Source organism: Leopardus geoffroyi, chromosome B1, assembly GCF_018350155.1.
Source record: "Leopardus geoffroyi isolate Oge1 chromosome B1, O.geoffroyi_Oge1_pat1.0, whole genome shotgun sequence".
In the NCBI taxonomy this organism is placed as follows: Eukaryota; Metazoa; Chordata; class Mammalia; order Carnivora; family Felidae; genus Leopardus; species Leopardus geoffroyi.
The window spans coordinates 180,429,898-180,447,939 of NC_059327.1; the positions used below are offsets into that span (position 1 = coordinate 180,429,898).

An 18,042-nucleotide genomic window follows, 5' to 3' on the forward strand; every position below is an offset into this window, starting at 1 on the left:
TGGATTCTGTGTCTCCCTCTCCCTCTCTGCCCCTCTCGGGCTCGCATTCCACTTTTCAAAAGTAAATAAACATTAAAAAGTTTTTTTAAAAAATTCCTCAATTTGATTCCCCAGATGTCTGCCAGGGCAAATGGGACATACATAAGTAAATGTCCTGGGGGGTGGTGGGGGTGGGGGGGGGGAGAATGTGTAGTGCTACCTAAAGAGAGTTTCTAAATGGAAGATTCTTCAAAATCTGATTGTCTAGTTGAAAGTGAAGTCTATAATGCCAACTCAAAAATATTATTTAGCACCAACATAGCATGTCGCTTAGTTCTGTCAGGGGACACAATGATTAATGAATTTAATACGGACCAAACAAAATACTCACATGTAAACACCATCAAATTTAGAAGCATCCACATAATATAAAACTAGGGTTCCAGTTCTATAGTTTACAAACTTTCTTTAAATCTATCCCCCCCCCACTGTGATTATTTCACAACTTCCTAAAAGACAATGATAAAAAAAATATTTCCCAGTGTGTGGGTGAGGACTGAAGGGATGTTAATAGTTGAAAAACAGGAGAGGGACTCTCATTCTCAACATATTTCTGAGATCTTTGATCCTCTAACACTCTAATCAGAATCGTCCAGCAAAGGACATTTGTTAAGTGCTATCACTTTTGAACATCAAAATGCCTCAGTAAAATCTCCACTAAATTAAGCTTCCTCAAAAGTAATTGAATCTGTACAGCATCAATTTTCGGATATTATTTTAAAAAGATTTTAATTTAAGGACAAAATTCTGAATGGCTTATATCACACAAGGGTATAGAAGTTGGATTTTTTTTTTTAATTAAGCCAGTTTGCACTAGCATTACCCATATACCCAGTGACTCTTGACTCCTTTGAAGCTACGGCTCCAATATCTTAGCACGACACATGAAGTCCTTAGAAACAGAAACTCCACCTTATTTAATCACTCGCAGTTTCTACTCTATCACAAAGAACAGCTCTAGGTCTTGTACTGACTCTTCTTGTTTCCCTGTCCAGAAAGCACCTTCTTACCCTTGAAGACTCTGTCAAGGTCACTCATTCTGCGAGGGCTTTGCACATCCCAGGGGAAAAAAAAAAAAAAATTAGTACCTCCCTTCTCTCCCATGCTCATTTATACATAAATGTCCCAAGTGCTGCAGCAGTTTGTTTATATGGCGGTCTCTTCCGCTGCATCCAAAGTTGCTTCCAGAGTGGGCACCATTTCATACCTACTTTTTGTATCTTTTGTACTTGAACCCATACTTGGCCTGCAGCACACTCTCAGTAACCTGGTCAGTTAATGAATGGACATAAACAGAGAGAGGCACATAGTAGAAAAGGACAAAAGGAGATGCTTACTATGTTTTTAGGATGGTGAACAAACACGAACTATCTCTGGGGAAGAACTTGATTGCAGATATATTTTTGAGTTCTCCTTCTCTCCAAATTTGTACCCAGGGTTGCTATGCCCCTCTGCATACAGATGAACTTATTCACAGACATCATTTTCTCACGGACTCACAGATGTGTATACTAATTTGAGACAGCAATTTATGGTTGGGGTTAGACGTTTTCTATGTTTTGCCCCTCCCCCCAACACCTGTTCTGTCCACTCTTGTCTTTATTCACTATGATCATGTTCTGTACCCAGGAGGTTGAGCGATACACAATACATTCACAGGATACCTTTTGCTTTGGCTTATAGCAGGTTTGGCCAATGGCTATCCCTGGCCCGGACTAAAGAAGAGGTGAAAGAGGTCAGAGTATTTATTCTCCCAGCCTACAGAGCCACTTTAGGCAGCACTCTCCAAATCCTTCCCCTTCCTTATTCTACTCATTTCACTTTCTCCTGTCCCTTTCAGGAACTCTGTTGCCCCTATTACCCACCATAGGGCAGGGTCTCTCTACCGTGGCATTATTGACATTTCGGGCACCATATTTCAATGTTGTGTGAAGCAAGCCTGTGCCCTGTAGGATGTCTAGCAGCATCCATGGTATCAACTCTATAGATATAAAGAACCTTCGTATAGCAATTTACAATTTATAAATTACTTTCACCTAATTAATGCCACTTGAGCTCTGTAATTCAATAAATAAAATATTATCAGAATATTTCTTTTTATGAATGAGAGAATGAAACCCATTGATACAGTAACTTCTAAACCTGCACCTAAAAACCCTATAGAGCAATAATAATAATATATACAGAATTTCTTATATCCAAGTCATAATCTCATTTCATCTGGCTTTGAGCTAAACTTCCTTATATTACTATTCACCTAAATTCCAGGCATACCAAGGCCACTGAGTTTCTTATGAAATGCAAAAGTCATAATGGAGTTCTCTGGGCATTATATTAAATATGAGCGATATAGTTAGTCATCTATTATCTCTTTTTCTTCCCCTCAGAAGAATAATGTTGCCATCACATTGTATTGACAATTGGAATCTTCTTCAAAGATAATGTATTCTGAAACTCTTCTACAAATATGCCCACCAGGATTGTAATAGAAAAATAGAATAACTCCAGGCATGCTCACGTATTTGATCATTTTGTGTTAAATCAACAAAGATGCTTAATGCATTTCAGAGTTTCAGAGACTGCTTCTATCTTTCCTCTCCTCTGCCTGCTACCCCAGTTATTGTAGAAAACTTGGGCCCATTGAAATTTGCTCATTTGGACAAAGACAAAAACTACTATTGGACTTTAAGAAACTTAAGTGATTTTAGCATATTTGTGCTGTGAGAGGTTCAGATGTCAATGAAGCAACAGGTAGTATCTCCATTAGGGTCTCGAGGAGCATCGATTGATGAGAATTGGTGATACCAAATCTTTTCTCCAGAGTCAATGTTTCTTTTCTTCTCTTTTTCTTTCTTTCTTTTTTTTCCTTTGGAGGGGACACTATCTTGGATTCACTGTCTCCAAAGAAAATACATACAGAGTAAACTGAATGCATTTCAGTAAGCTATGACTGAGTGGTCTTTTCTCAATCGAAACATATCATTTCCTCTGTTGACATCTACTCGTCCAATCATAGTTGGTATGGGTTCTGCAATCAAAAAGGTCATAAGCCAGAGAGAGAAAGGAATTGTGATGAATGCCAGATATAATTACATCCTCCTGCCCTCAAGATAGCCCTGTCGTCATGTGTCATGTTGTCCCTCTAGCAGCCTCACTGTCAGGCCAAATCCTAGGGAGTGAATTCGCTATCTTTGTTGAGTTCCTATACGTCCCGGGATCTGCATGCCCATCGTCTCATTCCACCCTCACAACACCTTTACAAGGCAGACATTGGGACCCTCCAATCTCAGGTTAAGATACTGAAGTCCAAAGAGGCATCAGATCTACTCTCCCTCAAGGCTAGTCTCACCTCTTCACTGCCTCTAGCTGAGCAAGTCAGACCCTATCCGTCAACAATCATAACATTTGTCCATAACAGACACTTCATATGTTAAATAAATAGTTTGAAAAGTGGCTCCAGTCTTGTGATCCTTTTAAAATGAAGAATGAAAACATAAACTGGCAATCATATTTCTGGCCACGTCTCAAATATTTGATGGCTTTACTCATGAAAGTAAACTTTTAATCTTACAGACAAAAAAGAAAACTGGTCACTTCAGCTTTTGCTGTTGTTATTTTTTTTCAAATCCAAATACGTTGGAGGGAAATTTAAGATAGAGTAGGGGAAATAATAAAATATCTCTCTGGTAAAAAATTAAAATGTGGAGGTTACACAAGAAAAAAAAAAAGTCAAACTAGAGACTGACCAAAGAATATTTTGTGGTTTATAAAATGTGGTCATCAAGTTTTTGGAATGCTTGCCTAGCAGACCTTCAGTGAGCAGAATAAGGCCTCCCCCACCTCCTGCCAAGATGTCCACATCTTAATCTTGTGAATGTATGGATATGTTACCTTATGTGGCAAAGGGGAATTACAATTGTAAATGGCATTAATGTTTTAATCAACTGACCTTAAAATAAGGAGATTTTCCTGGATTCTCCAAGTGGCCCAATGTAATCACAGTGTCCTTAAATATGTAAGAGAGGCAGCAGAGAGGCAGAATGGTATGGACATGAAAAGGACTACTAGCTGTTGTTGGCTGTGAAGATAGAAGGTGGTCAAGAGCCAAAGAGTGCAGGCAGCCTCTGAAAGCTGGAAAGAAATCAAGAAAACAGATTCTCCCCTCCAACCTCCAGAAAAGAAACAGAGCCCTGCCAACACATTGATTATAACCTAGTGGGACCCATTTCAGACTTGTGACCTTCAGAGCTGCAAGAAATAAATGTTTGTTGTTTAAGCCACTATGTTCACCATAATTTGTTACAAGGGCAGCAGGAAACTAATATAACACTAAAGTAAGGCCTAGAAGACACCTGGAAAGTTACGGGCAGATGCATCAGCCAACATTCCGTAGGACATAAAGTTTCTTGGTTAAACGGTACCGGGGTGTCTCTGTTTTCTTACACATAGTTCAACATTAACTATACAAAGTATATTAAAACATTTTATCTTTACTTGGATGGTTTTAGCCAATACCTTTTGAAAAACCATAATATCGATTGCCATAATGGAGAAACACTCAAAAATGCACTGAAATTCTTAAAGTATTAAGACACATCATATATCTTATTCCAATGATTAATTATACTGCTCTATTATGATTCATGAAAGAATCCACCATGATACCAGTGGTATAAATGATCCAGTGATAAAAATAACCTGGATTATTAAATACTCAAAAGCCAACTGTAACTAACATCTACGTACGGTTTACTAGACCCTACTCAACTAAAAACTGGAAAAAGAAAGGAGAGGAGGGGAAAAAAGAAAATGAAGGGGAAAAAAGAAAGGAAAGAAAAAAGAAAAGCTTCTCTTCCATCAGCCAGACTTAGTTAAAATGGCCATGGAATGTTTTTACAAGTCAATTTCCAATTCCTACAAAGACTTGCTAGTGATATTAACATCTTAAACCACAAATATCCACCAGTGTAAATGTACTCTTAATAGGATATTTCAACCATTACCTTGAGAGAATTACAGAGATGCAGCAAGGTTTTATAGAAAGTAAATGAGGTAGATTTTAGTAACAGTTACTGAAAATAAGGCCTCAGGAGACTGGATGAGTGAGTGGTATAAAATTATAAAACACAAGGGAACCGAGATGCCAAAATGTTAAAGGAAGGATTCCAGCCAAGGCCAGCTGTACTGTGTCGCCCTTTCCAGAACATCTACTCCTCTGTTCTCCCTTCATGCTGCAGGCCTTACAACTGGACCTATTCCCTCAAATCAATCTTGTTGTCCTTCCAAGAAGTAGCCTCCTCTTAGGGTCTTTTACCATGAGGTTGGACAAGGACATTTTACAAATGTGGCCCTTCTGCTGCTTCTTCCTAAGACTTTTTAGAAATGATAGAAATATAATTGGGAATTTCTTCATTATCATCGAGGTTAGGGTTATCAGCCTCTGTTATCTCCTGGGGGTGAAGTGCTTCCAGACCAAAGTCTACCCTAGGATTTTAGAGAAGACTAATATCTTTTCAGAGGAAGAAATTTTATGTATGTATACATGTGTGTTTATATGTATATGACCTAAGTAAATATGTACATATGTGTGTGTTGTGTACCATATATATGTATGCGTGTGTGTATGTATATACAGTAACTGGCCCTGAGTAGCTGAGTGGCAACGAAACTAAACAGGAGATACCTTACTGCCACATGGACACAAAAACAGATGCAAAAGTCTGTCGTGAAGTGACATCTTTCAGAGATCAAGGGACCAAGAATGATAGGAGAAAATTCAACCAAGGTCATTTTGTCTCCAAATGCCTTCTTCTGTATTCGGGATAGTGTCTCATAAATTTTTTCACTGAAAGCCTCCCATCAGGCTTTTTGTTCATCCAGAGCTCACCATGAATAGAAATATAACTTGGAGAGGAAATATCTTAAAAGCTGTCATCAACCAGTCACTTAAACAGGACTATCTGAAAGCCAGTTGGTAACAAGTACCAGTGTTAATAGAAGACATGATAGGTGTTTGGATGAAAAGGAGAACACTAGAAGTAACAAAAAGCACCTAATGATAATTAAAAACTGAAAAAAAAAATGCTTATGATTTTTCTTGGGAAATCTCAAGGCTATAACATCTTCAATATCAATACATAAGATAAATACAAGGTATAAAAATCTAAGCTTACATGACTGTTTTTAGCAAAATATAACTTATGACTCAGATGCATTGCTGTATTTTTCAAAGTTGCCTGGAGAGGGTGTAAATATTCCAGCAATGTGGCCATGATTAAAAGCATCTATATAACTCCTATTTTGGAAATCGCTTAGCGGCATGCGTCTCTTGTCTTTCGATCTCCTCAATGATAGTAATAGTTCCCATTTGAAGGTGATTTGACATGAGCAAATTACTAAAAGTCATTCAGAGCCAAGTGTGAAGAATTCAGAGTGAACAGTTACAGTGAATAAATTCAGTTGTTGGTCCAAATCACCAAATGACTAAAAAGCAGTGAGGCTAACTGAATTGCTCATTAAGTGGTTCTAATTTTAACAATCAAAGAAAAAATCCATTAGAAATGCATAAAAAGCAAAAACTTGTTGAAATGTAAAGGAGGATGGGGTGTGGAGAAAATACATTCCAATTTAGCTTCAATGAGAATAGTTAATGCCCTATGACCAAGGTTGCAAGACTAATGCAGGAGAAATAAATTCAAGCTATATTTTAAGTTCCTTGTGAGGTAATTGTCAATTGCCAACCCCCCTGGGAATCAGTCAGTCCTTCCCTGTGTCCATATAGCTCCTCTTAAGACCCGTACCTATACTACAGTATTATTATTCCTTTGCAACTCTGTCTCCTCCCACAAGACTCTGAGCCCCTGCCTATAGCCCCCATACCATGGGACGTCCATAATCGGGCATTAAATAAATGAATGAATAGGACTCATCTGGACATGTAACTTCAGTTGTCTTACTTAAGGCCCCTCCTTATTTAGGACATACAGGTGGGAACACATCTTAGGCAGACTTCAAGTTCAAACTTTGCTTTTCATAATTTTAGTTACGCCATCAAAAACTATTGGGAATCACAAACTTGTTAGTCCTTTATACCTTTCACAACGCAGATACAAAAACTTAAAAACTTAAAAAAAATATTCAGTGTTTAAAATATTCTTATCACTCCTTGGTACTTACTGACATCTGACTTCCTCTGAGACCGTGAGAAAACTCAGCCTGCTTGGCGGGAAAAATGAAGCTAGAGCAAGTGTAAAAGCTTACAGCATGCCCCTAGGGAAAGGAAACAGCAACACCTCGCATATCATAAACTGACTCCACTGCAGTGGGTGTTGAAGGGGGGGGGGGCACGGATTTCGTACAGTCCAGTGTCTTTCAGGAAGACGGCCAAGTGCACAATACCCACTCTGTTAGTCATTAGTCTAGCAATCTCCCTCCACAACTTGAAACCTAGTGAGATGGTTAATAATTTTTCTAAAGGCAGCTTTCGAAAATGCCACTACGCCCCCAAAATTTCAATGTTCACTGAGCTCATTCTTTTTTTTTTTTTTTTTTTAGTTTGCAAAGATACACATGTGACTAATTTAAAACAAACTAGTTTGAAAACTTACTGAGGGTATGAACATTTGCACTCCTCTGTGTGTGTGTGTGTGTATGTGTGTCTGTGTGTGTGTGTGTGTGTGTGTGTGTGAGAGAGAGAGAGAGAGAGGGAGAAGGAGGGAGGGGGATTGAAAGAGAGATAGAGACAGTAGGGGACTGAAGAAGCACAGAATGCTATCTTTTAGTCTCTAGCACTTTTCTCAAAGCTTGCTATTTTATTCAGAGCTTTTCAAGTATAAGCTTAGGGGGGCAATGTAGGCAATCATGAAATACAGAAAGATACAACTTCCTGTCTATAGTCCCTTAGCACTTTTATTTTTTACTCTCTTTGGCCTTTGATGAAAAACTTCCTCCCCACCCATTTTTTTTTTCAATTATTCAATAAAAAGGCCCAGGAAGAAGCTGGCCTAAATGAGAAAGAAGAAAAAAAGCCAAATATGTTTTTGGACCCGTGAACAAAACCCTGCTTCTATTTTTTCTTTTGTAACTTGAGATTTTCCTCTCCAGTTCTGAAGTATATTTTTTTTCCTGCCATTAGTACGAAATTTCTGCTTTTACTAAAAGTGATAAAATACTACGTCTTCAAGTCTCCTACACAGATGAGGGCTGGGAACAAAATGACAACATAACACTTACTTTTGATAGCAAGATATTCTTTTTTTAAAAATCGAATTCAGCTAAAAAGACAGCTTGGTTTCAGCTTTTAGTATTATCATTACTTTCTTTTTGCTAAATCTCCCTCCATCCTTCCCAAAGACAACGATCTTTGTTTCCTGTCATATGGAATAAAAATTACATTCATCCAATATCCAATGATTCACTGTTTGATTTTTACAGTTTTTTTAAGTTTCCATGGAGTGATAAATAAGTTGGAAACACGAGATAAAAGTTGAGTGATCTGCTCAACATCAGAGATTCAGACCAAAATAAATCTTATAAAATCTGCATCTGCCTCTCAGCCGGATTGTATCCACTAACGCAGAGGCATATTATACGGTAAGTCATGCTTTTAGATGTGAGGATCTTTCTGCATTTCAATGTCTTTTTATAGGAAGCAGAATGTGATGAATGCTTTCTTTCTTTCCGACCCTTGACAAAAGCAAGACTAAATTCACAGCTCAAATGGCAGTACTCTTACTAATGCTGCAAACCCAAAAAGTACCACACAGGTCAACTCTGAACACAAGGTGAGTTGTACAAGCATGCAAGACACAACAATTGAGGATTAGAAAGGTTGCTGGCCTTCCTTTGTTTAGGCTTCACACAAATCATTCTCATTTTCTTTGCATGGCGTCTCTGTGGCCCGAAATGCAGAGCTGAGCATCTCTGGCGTAGAGAAGAAAAAGGTATACAGGCATATTTATGTAGATGATAAAAGTACTATCTATGAGTTAATTTATTTTATAAGCCATATGTGTTCTTCCTTCACATTGTGCATCCACTATAGACTGTGACGTGACACAGTGGGGACATAAAACGCTTTACGACATCATCTAATGATTAGCAAACAATATTGCACATAATACTTGAAAGCAAAAACATACAGGAAAACAAAGTTCTGCATTAAACCATTCCTTAGGCTTAAACACAGCAGTTACATGATTGTAAATGCTTATTTGCCATTAGGAGTCCCTGCCTTGTGCTATAACAACTGTTCTTGTATTACAAAAAAATAATCAAAAGTTCAAAATTAATAGCGGTGAATTCTCAGACACATACGCATGCATTATTATTATTTGCTTACTATTTAAAGTAGGTATTCACACTATTTAATTACTGGAGACTCAAAACAAACCCCACTTGTCTACGTGAATAGAAAACAAAACAAAACGAAACTCACAAGATGTATCCAGGAAGCACTTTTTTTAGAATGATAATAACATATACAGTATTTCACCCAGTTCTCATAACGTGGTTACGCAAAACACAGTTGTGTTTTCTTCTATCATTCCCTCTCTGAAAGTGTACCCAGATCTACACTGATGTTTCTAGATGCATAACTGATTGTTCAATTCCAGAAACCAAATTCGAAACAGCTTTCCAACTCAAACTAAACTGTACCTACTTTACTTACACTACTGATGTAGCCATTCTAGAATGTATTAATGATGCCCGCATTTAGTAACTCAATAATAAATGGTGACTAATTTCCAGGGTAGTTTGTCTTTAAGTCGGTTGTTTCTAAATGGGAGTAGAACTTCTAAGAGAAGGTCGAAGAGGCGGTCTCTTGGGTTCCATAAGAATTCAAGTAAGTCTAGGGGAGATGAGGTGGATTCCTTACCATTTTATCCTACTTTCTTCCCATTATTCAGAAAGAACAACGATGCTGGCAATATTTTTAATACCTATTGTGAATGAAACAAAATTCTACAAAGTTTTTAATGGACTGTGGAAACAACACCTCAAATGATTTGATTCAGTAGTTTTGAAGCTTAAAAAGTTTAAATCATTGTGGGGCACCTGGGTGGCTCAGTCGGTTGAGCGTCCAATTTTGGCTCAGGTCATGATCTCACATTTCGGTTCTTGAGTTCCAGATCTGCGTGGGGCTCACCGCTGTCCGTGCAGAGCCCGATTCGGTTCCTCTGTCTCCCTCCCTCTCTCCCTCTGACCCTCCCGGTCCCTTCCCCACTCACGCTCTCTCTCTTAAAAATAAGTAAAACATTTGAAAATAAAGTTTAAATCATTCTAACAGTATACAAAGATCAATTCAGATCATAAGATACAGAGTTACCATATACCTGAACCCAGAGTTACATTATAAAGATACATATTCAGAGACATCTGTTCAGTTGAATAAATGACCTATAATAAGTGTCATCAACACATTAAGAAAACACTGTCATAGCAAACATGAGTAAATCATTATTTTCCTAAAGAATGTATCAAATAGGCTTTGGTTAGGCTCATTTGCATTTTACAGGAATGAAAACATGTCTCATAAAGAAATAGAATAACAGTATGTTTTAAGAGGAAAACTATGACATCATATAAGTCACACTGTAATTGAACGTTTAATAATGAACAGCCCTTAGGAAAACCAGAATAAATTGCAAAACATATTTTATAAGGAATTCCCCTCTACTCTGCTTTCTTTAAAATATTGTGAATGTTCAGAAAACAAAAGAACAACCCCCCCCCTTGAAAAAAAATATATTTTATTTCTGGTATAAGGTCAATAAAATGTATATTTAAAATTTTTTCTAGGTAAAATTTTATTACCTATCAAAAGGCATTTCCAATCCTAAATAAAATGGCAACTTATAAAAATAATGAATATATGTTTCCTGGTTCTATTAATAATATACGTAACAGACTACGTGAACAATGAACAAAATAAAGAACACTAAAGTAAATAACAAAAAAGGAAAACATGTATTTATGAAGTGTTGGCCAAAACAGAAAGTGGAGAGAAGGAAGAAGTGACTACTGGTCTAAAATCTGCCTTCTCATCTTTTGATTTTACCTTTGATTAAGGTCTAAGATGGTACTATTAAAAAAAAATTGGTCTGAGTGACCTAATTTCAAGAACGTAGTATAAAAATCATTAAAATAGGAAGGCTGAAATATCACTGAGGCCTTGAGGAGTAGCATGTGAATCCAATTTCACTCTCCTAGAATTTGTTGACTAGAAACTAGACGTGTTCTCTCTACTTCACATATACACAGTGGTTGAGGGTGTGGCCTTCGTAGCCAGACTGCCAGACCCTCAGCTCAGTCACCTGACAAACTGTTGTTCGTGAGCAATTACTCAACCCTGCTGGGCATCACTTTCCACACCTACAGAATAAAGATAATTCACTCTATTTCACAGGGTAGTTGCACTTATTTAATGAGTCAAAATACATGACACACGTTGCCCCGTGCATAGGATATGGCACGCAATGTAAGTTGAGTATTAACATTTATGTATTATCCCACTGAAACTGAACCTCACTGGGGAAAGACTTTGTTCCTTTTCGTTACTGTTGCTTCTCCAGGGTCTAAAACAATGCTTTGCAAATAATCACATCATTGGCGTACAATAATCACTCACTAAGCATTTGCTCTGAACCGTTAACTGCATTACCTCTGTGTATGCACATGTATAAATGCATAAACATATGATACGTACATGTACATGTACACAGACAGTAGTTTCTTGTTAAAGGTAAAACATTAGAGAAAAAGGCAAGAAGTTTTAGTAATAAAGTAAATTCAATGTCCCTGACCTAACATTATGTGCACTGGTTTGGAAAAAAAATAGGTATTACTGTCTTCTATTCCTAATGCCCTATAGAAATGCCATCTCTATCTAAAATTGACCCTTGCGTTCAACAGTTAAATACAATCAGAAGCAGATTTAGATGCAATAAAAAATTAAAAAAATAAAAAAATAAACAAACCCTTTCAGTTCATGCTGTAATTATTGCCATTTCCCTGAAAAAAAAGAAGAACTGATTAATTTGCCATTTTTAATACAGGAGGTCAAATGTAAAATTAGCTCTAGAAGCTTAGAAAGGTAATTCTTGGAAAAAGTCTCTTCAGCTGTTATGGTCCACTGCCTAGAAATTCTGACCAAAGGGGAGGAAAGAAGGAGTTCCTCTTCCTGACTTTGATGAGTTTACCCTGTATTATCCTAACAAAATCGCCACTTCCTACATCCCGTTGGACACATGTATAGTTCCCCGGCAGCTCATTATAGATTCTATCATGTGAATTTTTAACTTGAATAGGAAAATAAAAAGGCACCATAAAAACTATCCTCAATGCGTCCATGGATTAATGTTTTGAAGCACAGTGTATTGCACATAAACTTACCAATAGGTGGTCAAGAGTCAGAGTGTGCTAGCAGCCTCAGTACATGCTTGGCAGTCTCCATATGCCAACAGAAATCAGACTCACTGCAACTTTGTCAGACCCATTACGCCACTGTGCATGAAAATCCACTGAGACTGTCCTTAGAAAAGAGGGATTACTAAGCCTACGTCATTATAGTTTCAACTGACTCCCTCGCCACTTAACTCCTACTGCTTTTCATTTGGATCTTAATACTGAAAATATACTGGAAATTTAAGGCTAAATATTACTATCATCGCTTAAAAAGACCTCCTACATTTGTGGAACAATTCTTGACTATTTTATACAAATATTGATTGTACATTAATTAATACACCTAGACGCACTGATCGGTCGGCAATGTTAAAATAACTAAGATGCTATTTCATATCACAAATCCCTGTGAAGCTGAAAGTTGCAGAAAGCACTCAGTGATGTGCATAAAAAGCTGGAGGTAATAAGCTAAAAAAATGAACTTTAATTGTGTCCCCTCAAAATTCATATGCAGAAGCCCCACACCCCAAGGTGACTGACTTAGTTATGGCCTTTATGGAGGTAATTATGGTTGAATGAAGTCAGAAGGTGAGTCTAATCTCATAGAACTGATGTCCTTGGAAAAAGAGGAAGGGACAGAAAGAAGGCCATCTGAGGACACAGTGAGCAAGTAGCTGCCCACAGCCAGGAAGAGAATCTTCATCAGAAACTGAGTTTACCATCACCTTGATCTGGTAATTCTCGTGTCCAGAATTGCGAGAAAATACATTTCTGTTATTTAAGCCACCCGTCTACGGTAGTTTGCTATGGTGGCCCTAGCAAACTGATCCTGAATCTCTCTTTTAAATCTGCTAAGCATACATAGCAGGTATTGTGGATTAGAATAAAATGCATACCACAGTCTAACTATGTAAATATGTAAATTAAAATCCATAGATACTATGCTAATAAAAATTCTCAAGTTTGGAGAGAGAAGTATGTTGGAGGCGAGTTGGCCATAGGCAGCTACTGGACCCTGTTGTATCTAGAAAGGGATGGGATCTAGGAGAGATTCTGTTTGTTTTTCCCCAGTTAGATATGTCACATGGAGATACTAATAGGACCTGCCTCTTGAAATTATTAGAAATGAGTAAATGGTACATAGTATACCCTTTGGCAGAGTGATTACCAAAGAATAAAAGCCCAGGGCACCTGAGCGGCCCGGGAGGTTAAACCTCCGACTTCTACTCAGGTCATGATCTCGTGGTTCGTGGGTTCAAGCCCCACGTCCGGTTCTGTGCTGACAGCTCAGAGCCTGGAGCCTGCTTCAGATTCTGTGTTTCCCACTCTCTCTGCCCTCCCTGGCTCACGCTCTGTCTCTCTTTCTCAAAGTAAACATTAAACAATTAAAAAAAAAAAAAGAATAAAAGCTCAATAACTGACTGCTCTTCATGTTAAAGATTGGCCATGATGTATGAAACAAAAATTCCCAGGAAAGCTTGCATAGAAGAAGAAATAACTGTTAAAAAGTGATGGAATGTTTTTTTAAGTGTCAAAATGGATAATATCAAAGTGTTACAAGCCTTTGCTAAACGATTTGCTTTACAGCAATAAGCTATTTCTTCTCCTCCTTCACCATCGAGACGTCAACAGGTACTGAAAGTCTGATAACCAGGACCTATTCAACTATGCAAAGGCACACACACTTCTTGAACTTTGATCAGGGATCAGTGGAGATTTGATGAAATTCATCAGGGTTAAGAGAATATCAGATGCTTCCGACAAGCAGCAGGACAAATTAAAGCAACCAACCCACCGACCAAACAAAGAAAACCAAAATCAAAACCAAACAACCTTTTAACATAATGGACGGTAAAAATATTCCAATAGTGTACACGCATCCCACGAAGGCTTAGAGAGACTCACGGATCATTAGAAATATTATCTTGAGTTGTGGTAATTCTTTTCAAAGCCCCAAATGTTTTATGTGCCCCCCCCCCATAAACCCTTTCGTGTAATCAGAGCAGGGGTTGTTATGTAAAATGACAGAGGACAGTTTCAACAGGCTTCCGGACTTGAAAGGACTTACACAAGGTCACACTGGCCAGCCAGTGACAGAACCAGGACAAGGAGGCAGATGTTCAGATTGCCTTACCCAGATAGGAACCCATTTTCCATTTTGCCGGAGACCTTCGAGAAGTGAGCTACCAAATTTAAGTTAGAAATTTCAGGGACTCTAACCCAGAGTGCTTGTAGCCTGACCTACCTTCTGCAATCAGAATTCAGAAGGGGGAAGGGCTAAAAATGCAGGTTTCTGGGCTATAGTACAGGCTTGCTAGAATTCAGTTTCTGAGAATTGAATGAAACTGGGACAAGAATCCACGACAATAATATGGCCACTATGTTTATGACAATAGTCTGGTAATAATATTAAGGAGAAGGTGAGTATGTTGCTATGCATTGGTTGTGTCCCCCCCACCCCCCCTTTTTACTTCTTGGTTCTATCTTTCTCTCAACAATATGGGAGCAGAAAACGAATGGAAACAGCGCAGTGGGACATAATATTTTAGACTGAGAAGGAAAATGAAACCACACCAAAACATAGGGTCTAAATGGGAGCAATTGAAGGTTTACTACTTCTCGACGCTAATCTCGCAACCCAATCAAGCGCTGATGTTTAACACCACTCTTACGATTACCAGCGTCCTGGGCCAAAATTCACGACCACAAATATTTGTCCTCGTCAGGCCTGGAATTCCCTTTCTGACATAGACTTCTTACTTCCCAGATGTGTAGCAGGTGTTGGAGACGCTTGGTGCCTTAACACAGTCCTGGTCTTCGAAGCTGCTGAAGCTTGCTCATCCTCCCTCCTCAAGGCCCTAAGCGGAAGCCTCACTTCCCCAGGACTGTAGATCTTGGTGAGGTGCTGAGCTGCTTAAAGTTGTCTGCATAAAGCAAGTTACACCAGAGCGTGCCAAAGACGAAACTCAACTCCTTCAGCGGTCATTTGCAATTTAAGAGTGCTCTTTCATACGTGAGCTAGTAAGGAGTATTTTTATTTTTTTTGAGTAGAGCTGACACACAATGTTATATTAGTTTCCTGTGTCCAACATAGTGATTCCACGCTAAGAAGTGCTTTCGAGTCGCAAGGCATTTCTAAGCAACCGCCTCACTGGCCGTCACTCCCAAGACCATATTCTTCTCTCTTCCGGACCTCTCTCCTTACTGAACTAAGTGCATGTTTCTCTTTACAGAATTCCAGGCTCTCACCTTTAAAAATAACTGTTCACGATAGGCTTTCGAAATAAAAATGGAAACTTATTCTTTATCAGTGAGCATGGGCTGGCACCGTGAATGGATAATATCTGCTGGAACATGCAAACTGAGGAATACAGACACTCATGCCTATGTTTGGGCATAAAGGTACCTATTTTTTTTTTCCACAAAGAAGGGGATAAGGGTAAAGATGAGAATCCGTATCTGGTAAGAATAAGGATCTCAAGAAAAGTACTGAAAACCAGCATGCTTGCAAGTTTCTTCATACTTCTTCCAAATACATGGGAACTCTACTGGGTGGCCAGTGCCTCCCTTACTTGCCTCGCATATCTCTAGTTTAATTTTTATCTGTTTTTAAGGGTTTGGTGTTGACACCACCGCCAAGGAGAAGGAAGGAGAGGACAGGAGGGAACTGCTCATTTGCTACTGAAATGAGAGCCACAACCACACAGAGAGGGCAGGGACTCTAGCCAACATGGCAGGTAGCCTTTTATCATGGAGACATCCTCCCAGCAGGGAACGAAAATAGCAATTAGGACACTTACAGTCTGATATAAAAGTGGGCCTACCATAGCCCAGCTATTCCATATGAAGGGATCTTCAGGATACCTAGCACCAAAGCCCAGGCCCTTTGTTTGTTGTTCAACAAATATAATGAGTGTCTTCTATGGGCTCCGCACGCAACTAGGCACCGGGAATCAATGATGGATGAGACTGACTTGGAGGCGGTTCCTCTGAGTTTCCCATATATATCTGGCCTATGGATATTATTTTTGTGTTATTTTTGTGTCCCATCTCTGAATAGACTTGATCTAGCCATCGTTTCAATTACACCCCAAAGCCTCGCACTGTGTATTAAAGATATAGCAAATCAATACAATCTCTATCAAATGAATGGGGAAAAAAAAATCACACACATTCAAGAAAACTGTTTTGCAAACTTGTAGACTGAAAATTATTCCCAGAGACATATTTCAAACTGTGGAGTTACTTCGTAAGGTCCTTGAGTTTTTCTAGAGATAGCCTCAAAAAATATAGGGTTAAAGTGACTTACTCAGTTCTTAAGGTGATTGTTTCTTTGCTTAAAAGCACACACGGGGTTGTTTACAAATCCAGTTAATTAATTAGATCTCTGCTTTCTAGCCACAGCCTTTTTGTTTGTTTGTTTTTGTTTTGTTGTTAGTAGTATCAACTGTAGTTTGTGACTACAAGAAGTTTGAAAACCTGGGTCGTGTTCTAAGGGGTTCCTTTGAAACGATTTCACCCAGATCAGTCAGAAAACAGATTATATTCAAAAGCACAAATTTCACAAATTTCCCCAAATGCTTTCAGTACACATGAATTCTGACCTGGTATTTCTTCAAAGACTTCATAAAGTTTTTAAGCTAGTTCCATCAGAGTCATGAATAGGTTGTTCATTATTTCAGCTTCCTCCGCTCAGATATAATAATGGTGCTTTTCCTCACAGATTGCTCTGAGGAGTGAATAAGCAAACATGCATTGGACGCATTGAAACTTAAGGGACATGATGCAAATATAATCTATCCTTTTCTGCTCCATAATCTTTTTCTTTTATAATATATTAGTTCCATGAGGACAAAGACTCTTACTATTTTTTGGCATATCCAGTGCCATTGTTGATACTGGATGTATTAGAAGGTATTAAACTGGACTCCAACATTTCTATATGCCTCTTTAGATGTTGTAATGGGGAATAAATTATTATCTTGTCATTTAAAACAAAATGTCCCAGTGCTAAAATTTATAGGGTAATGGGTAGTTTGTCCTGAGTCTCTCTCCCATCTGTCCACAGGCATCTCCCTAAATGGTAAATTCCAGTAATCACATAGGAGACTGGCCAAGAGTCCTGAGGTGGATGGCAATCGGCAGGAAGGGCGGTAGAGAAAGAGGGGGAGTCTGTGCAAGATAGGAACCAACTGGTGACATGTTCGAAGATTAAAACACACACACACACACACACACACACACACACACACACACGAACGATAATACACTTCTCCAAGCGTTTTGCTCTTGATGATTGCTATTGTAATAGTATGCCGTTGATCATTCTGATTCACCGGAATAGTACGTTAAAATCTTTGGAAGTGTTATTTTTTTTTCCTTCCATTTATTATGTTTTTCCACTAATAGCCATAGTTTCCCACCTGAAACAAATTACAGTCGTGGTCCTGAACCCTTTTCAACCGCTTACACATTAAAACACTTTTTTTTTCCCACAGCGACCAAGAACAGAAACACACACACCACGGCTGAAACAAGGCTCGCACGCAGCACACTTGGAATGGTTCTGTTTCACTTCAGGTCTTTCCAACTGTGGTA

General features: G+C 38.5%; 1 protein-coding gene across 9 annotated transcripts in view; it reads right to left on the bottom strand.

Annotated features, from left to right (window-relative positions):
• PCDH7 (protocadherin 7) overlaps nucleotides 1–18,042 on the bottom strand; it is a 427,585-nt gene that overhangs the window by 395,637 nt on the left and 13,906 nt on the right. The gene's annotated exons all lie outside the window — the stretch shown is intronic.